Source organism: Penaeus chinensis, chromosome 16, assembly GCF_019202785.1.
Source record: "Penaeus chinensis breed Huanghai No. 1 chromosome 16, ASM1920278v2, whole genome shotgun sequence".
In the NCBI taxonomy this organism is placed as follows: Eukaryota; Metazoa; Arthropoda; class Malacostraca; order Decapoda; family Penaeidae; genus Penaeus; species Penaeus chinensis.
In genome coordinates, this window is record NC_061834.1 from 12,173,086 (window position 1) to 12,180,585 (window position 7,500).

Genomic DNA, 7,500 nt, shown 5'->3' on the forward strand with positions numbered 1-7,500 from the left:
ATATACTCTCTAATCACGAGAAAAAATAAACAAATACGTAATAAATGAATGATATTCCTGTTGTTTGAACCCATACCGTTGATCACACAGTAATGTCATCTGAGGTCAGCAGTGGAGAGCGTACCATTTGCTGTCAATTAGCACTTTAACCTAACAAAACCAGCGCGAGCGTAACTGCACATACAGCTTAACACATTTAGGGGGAAGATAAAAGAAAGGAAAAATGGCCCAAATATGTACTCACAACAGGTTCTGAAGACTTTTGCGTGTATGGAAGCGATTTGGTCAAGCGAAAACCAGGTTTCGGAGACTGTGTTGTGTGCCAAAAGGACACAACTACCACCCTGCCACCACTTATGTAAAGGGTATTTAAATGACACCTTAAACATATGGTTTAGCAGGGGTAGTTAAACGGACGGTTGGCTTAACTTCTTTTTATTGAGAAGCGTAAGCAACACAGATATTCACACGGATACAAGTCTTGGTAAGTCTTAGTGCTGGGCTGCCCGGAGGGCGGGCGCAGCCAGCCTGACCCTCAGCAATCGGCAAGACTCTCTGAAAGGACTGAGACTGACCTGGGTCATCCAGAGCCTTAAGTACTGGTGTGGGGGCGTGGGGCATGTTGGGGCGCCTGCGGTGAAGCCACGCATACACGTGCTTCTGTACGCCACGTGGAAGCTCTTTATACATACCATACATACTTATACACACACACACACACACACACACACACACACACACACTGTAAAGGGTATATGTATGAACACCTTAAACATATGATTTAGCAGGAGTAGTGAAACGGACGGTTGGCTTAACCTCTTTTTATTGAGAAGCGTAAGCAACACAGATATTCACACGGTAAGGCTTACTGCTTGGTTGTCAGCCCCAGGGGAGCGCGGTTGGAGCCAGCCTGACCTCCGGCGGTCGGCAGGACTCACTCGGTAGGACTCTCTCTGACCTGGGTCATCCTGAGCCTTAAGTACTGGTGGGTGCGTTGGGCACGTAGGGGCGCCTGCGGTGAAGCCACGCGTATACGTGCTTCTGTACGCCACGTGGAAGCTATTTATACATACTTATACTGCTCGGCTACCTACTCACGCCTTGCCCTCGAGGCGTCTGATATTTGCCTCAAGGGTGACCCAACCTGGCTGGTTCTTGACTTGTAAACACTTCGTTCTTGCGTGTAATGTCCCTGGTGCATCTTCGTGGCTGCTCGTCCCTGTCGTCGTCTTCATCTTGGTCCCTGGTAAATCCGTTCGTCCTCGACATCCACACGTCCTCGAAGGTCTCGCACAGGTCCTCCTTGACTTCGGATTCGTTCTCGTAGTCCTCGACCAGGCCTAACTCGGAGGCTTACTCGCCCAATGCACGTTCCCGCAGATCTCATCCAGGTCCTTCTTGCTCGTACCGACGTCCTCGTTGTCCTCGTCAGGATCACGGGCGTCCGGCAGGAAGCGTCCTCCTCGAGCTCCTGGAGGTTGAGTGGATCTGCAGCGTCCAGGCAAGTTCACAGCATTATGGGTCGACTGGTACCTGCTCTGGCGAGTTCCTGGTCCTTCACTGGATCGACGGGCGTAATTATCCTAGTCTTTCTCGGTATCTGGCGATCTCCCGGTGACGTTTTCCACAGCGCCCGAAGGTAACCGTTTCTGCAGCAGGGACTCCTTCGGTACTATGACAGATATCGTGAACAAGATTATACACATAAGGGCCAAGATAGTAAGGGAAAAGAAAGACAACAGAGAAGAGGGGATGTTAAGCGCCACTAGCCGATTATTTATATAATTTGCAGTTTTTATGGTTGAATTTTCGTTATTTTCGTCTTCTTTTTTTTTCCTTTTGTGTTTTATTTTCACAAAGCTAAGGAAAAAAAAATAGGAGAGAGAGACGGTAACAGCGGTCCGCATAGACCTAGCTTGAACTGCTAACCGTCTCTGATAGACAGGAGGGTAAATAAGGGAAATGACAAAGGCATCCGCAAGGAATTACTTGAACCAATTGTCATAACGCAGATTCCGAAACTGTAGTCTCTTTTTCAATTAAATCTAGTTTTACAGTGTGGGTTTTTATACCAAATAAGTAAATTAAAAATATCGAGCACCTTGGTAGGGTTGGTTATCAACGTATTTATGGTTGCATTTTTTGCCGGAAACGCATGAAACAGTTGCAACCCCTGATTCAATTCTTTACGACGAGACCGACGTTTTGATCCTAGAGCGGGTATAATTGCGTCTATAACTTTCAGCATCAAATAATCCAAATCCTGCTTATTTTTCCAAAATTAAAAAAATCCGTCTCTTATATGGCCTTCGTTTTGATGTTCTTTACAACGGAAACGACCAATATCAAATCAAAACATTTGCGGATTGAAGGGTTATTATCATTCTCATCAGGCATCTCCTAAAGTGCCGCCATGTGAGGATCAGGATATAATCATAAATGGAGATGATCTTTGTATGAATAAATCCATATATGAGCTAGGTCTTCTTCGAGCAACGTACGACCATAAAAATAAATAGTCTAACACGACTCCATATTGCTCCTGTTTACTGGTATTGGTCAGTTCTGGGGAGTGGCAGAGCTAAGTGTGGAGTCATTATCACATAGTTCACTGAGAGTGAAATCGGTAGATTACTTTCGCGAGTTCATCGGAATATGCAGGGCGTGCAAAAGCCCGACTTTGAATTCCGACAAAAACATCCAAATATAGCTTACTTACTCCATTGTATTCAAAAATCGGGCTTTACTACGCCCGTCGCATAGAACTGATATAACTGTAGAATATATTTTAGGTAAATCAGAGGAGGTGCGACCCGTGAATGGTACCGCGGATCGTTCAAAAAACTTTTTGTGGACTTACGCCCAGCCTATGGAGAGAAGGGTTAAAATAAATGAAACAAAGCGCAATTATATTCTCTATCACATGTAAAAAAAAAAATAGAATAATGGTTATCTCTTTATGATCAAATGATTGGAGCAAGGGTTGGCTTCGCTTGGGGCGGTCCCCTAAATATTGGGAGCTAATTCCAAGTTCCTTCATATACGCCTTGGCCATAAAACAACCGGAAGACATTGGCCATTGCTCTCTAATATCTTTCCACAAGCCCTTCTCATTAACCCGATGGTCGCGATTCCATTGATCTCGTTCACTCTCTGTACGTTGCCTTGCATTCCTGTCTCTGCTCTCATTATTTCTATCCTGGTATTCCTTTGACACCCGAGGATTATTCGGATAGTTGCATTCTGTATGGATTCAAGTTTTCGGTGCCTCCCTTGATAGGCTTTATGGGATCACAATGAAAGGAGCATATTTCATAATTAGTTAACTAATGACTGTTAATTCTACACAGTATCTAAAGTTCAACACTTTCTATAGAGCACCGTAATACTGCATTACATGTGAAATTATTTTTTAGCATTTCAAAACAGAATTTACATGATATGAGGCCTCATGCAACTAAGGAAAGAACTAGTTATTGATGCTATCAACATCCAGCGAGCAATCTATGGCATTTGTATAAATTCAAATTTAATACAAACGGTCTTGCAAAGAAAATTCAAGTGTGAATTTCTGCAAAACAAATATGTTGCTATACGGCAGCCTTCACAGAATTTGAAAACATCCATTTGTTCTGGTTTTGTCTGTTATTCACTCTAAAAAGGCTAATCTAGTCGCCTTCTCTAGAAATGAGTAACAAATGTTTCTGTATTTTAAATTTTTAAATGGAAAAAAAAACATATTGAACCATACCCAAATTAATTGTCTGCAGTGCATGAAACACCTGAAGAATAAATAATATTTACAAATACAAATTAATGTAAAGAGGAGACGGATCATTTTGCAATTCATATATATTTACCTTCTTGTACAGAATACTTATCTCTATTATTACAGCATGGTAACTGGCACGCAACATTCTCTTTACTACCGAGCCATCCTACTACAATTCTTTTCCTGGCTGATACTCTACTTCAATATCATACTGACATGCACTTAACAATATTCCTTGCAATCTACGTGGTGCTCGATCAAGGGGTTTCTTCAGCGTAGCCTGTAAGGGCTTATAGTCACTAATGATTTCAGTAAACCCTCCTAAAGTATATTGATGAAATTTCTCGAGTGCAAAAACTATAGCTAACCTTTTTTCCTCTATTTGAGCATATTTTATCTCGGCCAAAGTTAGAGCTAGAGCTAGCATAACATACTGGTTTGCCTTCTTGCAACAAAACTGAACCATGTCATTTCCGACTTGCATCACATTGAATTGTTAAAGGTTTGTTTGGGTCATAAGATGCCAAATTGGTGTACTTGTGAATAACTCCTTAATCTGTGACTTTTTTTTTACTTGTTCTGGTCCCCATGCCATTTTACATCCCTTTCAAGGCTTCCATTGCATCCGACAATCTTGGCAAAAATCTAGCTATAAAATTAATGATTCCTGATAACCTCTGAATTTCAGTAACATTGGTTGGTGGTTTCATATTTACAACTGATGTCACCTTATCAGGGTCTGTTTTAATACCATCCTTTGAAATAATGTGTCCTAAAGAAATTGTTTCTGTACTTTTCAAAACAGTTTTGCTCTTATTCAGAATTATCCCTATTTCTCTATATTACTTTAACAATTTACACATGTCCTTATCATGATCATTATTTGCATCTTCTTGATTATCATCAATACCATATACTAAAATGTAATCTACAACACATACTACTCCACTCAGCCTTCCAAAGCATTGTTCAGGCGTTTCTGAAAAATCTCCCTGCTTACATTGAGACTAAATGGTAATCTCAACCACCTCTATCTGCCTTTGGGAGTTAGGAATGTTGTTAGATAACTGGACTCTTTGTCTAGTTCACAATGCCAATAATCATTTTTCAGATCAAATACTCTTGCCTTTGATAAATCTTATAATACATCATCAGTAATTGGTAATGGGGACAATTCTCTTTTTATCGCTTTATTCAATGCAAAGGGTCAATACAAATTCTTACGTCATCACTCTTCTTAGAGCTAGTCACTATTCTATTTACCCAGCCAGTAGGTTCATTTACTTTCGTGATTACTTTGTCTTTCTCCATTTGTTTTAATTCCTTTATTACTTTCTGCTTTATACTAAAAGCTACTCTACATGAATTCATATCATCATATTTAGACAACACATTATCTCTCGAACTAATATGCTCATAATTCACCTTGATGAGATCCATCTGCTCACATGCTCTCTTATTTCCCATTACTACAATTCTCTATATTTATCCTACATTCTCCCAATATAAATCTTTGTAGAATTCCACATACACAAAACTGCATCTGTCTTCAGATTTTCTTTAGATAACAACCTACTTGGAATTACATTTACACTAGCACCAGAATCTGATTGGAATTGTACAATGTTAGATCCTACTATGAACTCGGTTAATACAAAATTATCTTTAGTACCTTGCTTTATTTGCCTAATGTACTGCTTATCCTCTCTCTCCTGGTTCACTACTGTCATTTGTTTAGCAACTGGTTCACTGGTTGACCTAATTTATCTCGTCATTAAAGTATCAGGCGTCTTTGTAACTCCTGGACCAAGGCTGAGTTTTAGGTATGGTCTGTGAGAGTGCTTGATTTATGGCATGGGGTTCATGGCATCTTAAGACAGTGGGCCGAGGCATTATTGAAAGGCTTGCCAGTTGGTCTTGTCTGTTTTCTACCTAGGATTGTGCTGTGGCATTGGGTTTGGGCCAGCATCCAAGAGTTACCCAAATCAAGGGTAGTGATTGGGGCTCCTTTCAGGGTCACCAGGACTTGCCTGGTTTGGGTCTCCACTTTGACATTCGGGATTGAAAACCAGACTTTCCTCTGCATCTCCAGTGCTCTTACCAATTGGTAGACATTGTCGAAGCCTTCAGGTTTAGAAGGAACCTTAAATTGGAAAACATCAAGGGGATCCAGACTCTCCCTCAGAGTCTGTTTACGACCTAGGTCGTTTCGGACCACCACTTCGACACGGATTCTGGGCTTTGGTTATAGGAGCAGCTGGTTTGGCTGGTCCAGCTTGAGCTCTCATATCGTTCAGGGAAGACGTCTGAGGGGAAGTCAGTAGTCTTCCTGTTTTGGGTACAGGCCTGGAGAGGCCAGCGCGAGAATCCATGTATTGGACAGTCTCATGGGCTCTTGGATTCTCTGTCCATTTTAGCAGCATGTCTGACAGAGTCATCTGTGCGTTTGACTTTTCCTTGCCACTATAAGCTATACATGGCTTCAGAGTGACTGCCATGGTCGTGGTCGATATCTTGCAAGGTTCGTCATCTTTTATCTCTGCTTGAGGGTTTTTTGGTCAAATTGTTGCCATTTAATTAAGCAGTTCTTTCACCCTCTCACGTCTCTACCCACCACGAGTCCAACAAGGGGGAGCTGTATGTTAGAGCTTTTGTAACAGCTACTTGGGTGGTGAGGGGCCAATAGCAATTGTGACTAGAATAAGGGACCAATGAGGCACATTTCTAATTGCAGGGCATACTCATACATGGCATCGCTCAACCTCCAGGAATCCCGTCTCCATAGCACACATTGTATGGCATGTCATTAAGCAGATGTAGACAGCGGAAACAGTGACCTCCCCTGGCTCCCCGCACATGGCCTGCAGCTGCTGTCCCACGCCAGGTTTCCTGTGGACGGTCACGTGACAACGCACAGCAGCTGCTCATTAAGACATAGTACCGTGTGGTCGATGAAGTCTGACATGCATAGCTAGACATGGCTACCTCGTAATTTCAGTATTTCTGACCTGAGAAGATTTGCTTACGAAAAAGTTTGCGAATATTTTTTTTCACGTCACCGTTCATTAGTGCGTGCACTCCGTCACATATCATTAAATGTTGAATTCAGTGTGGTAGTGGAAATAAATAAAAACGAACATTAAAACCTGCAAATTTATATAAATAACCGGCTAGTAGCACTTAACACCTCTTCTCTTTTGTCTTTCTTTTTCTCATTACCATCGCCCTTACATGTATGATCTGGTTCCCCGATTATACATAGCAGTTGGACCGACGATATCCGATATGGCACCGAAGGAAGACCCAGCTGCAGCAACAGTCACCTTAGGAAGGACGTCACTGGAAGATCGCCATAGGCCTGTTGACCACGATGTTCGTCAGAGCTGGTATGACCAGCCAATCAGGACCCGACAAAGTTGGGTCACCCCTCAAGGCCAATCTCAGGCGCCTCGAGGGCGAGGCGTCAGTAGGTAACTGAGCAATATGGCATGTCATTAAAGCAGATGTAGATAGCTGTCCCACCCCACGTTTCCGCTGGACGCTCACTGCTTGTGCCCGAGGATGACCCAGTCTTAGTTTGCTCCCAGCGTATATATGCACACGTTTCCGCTGGACGCTCACTGTGTATATATGCACAGTATATATACACACACCCCACGTTTCTGCTGGACGCTCACTGCTTGTGCCCGAGGATGACCCAGTCTTAGTTTGCTCCTAGCAGACATCGT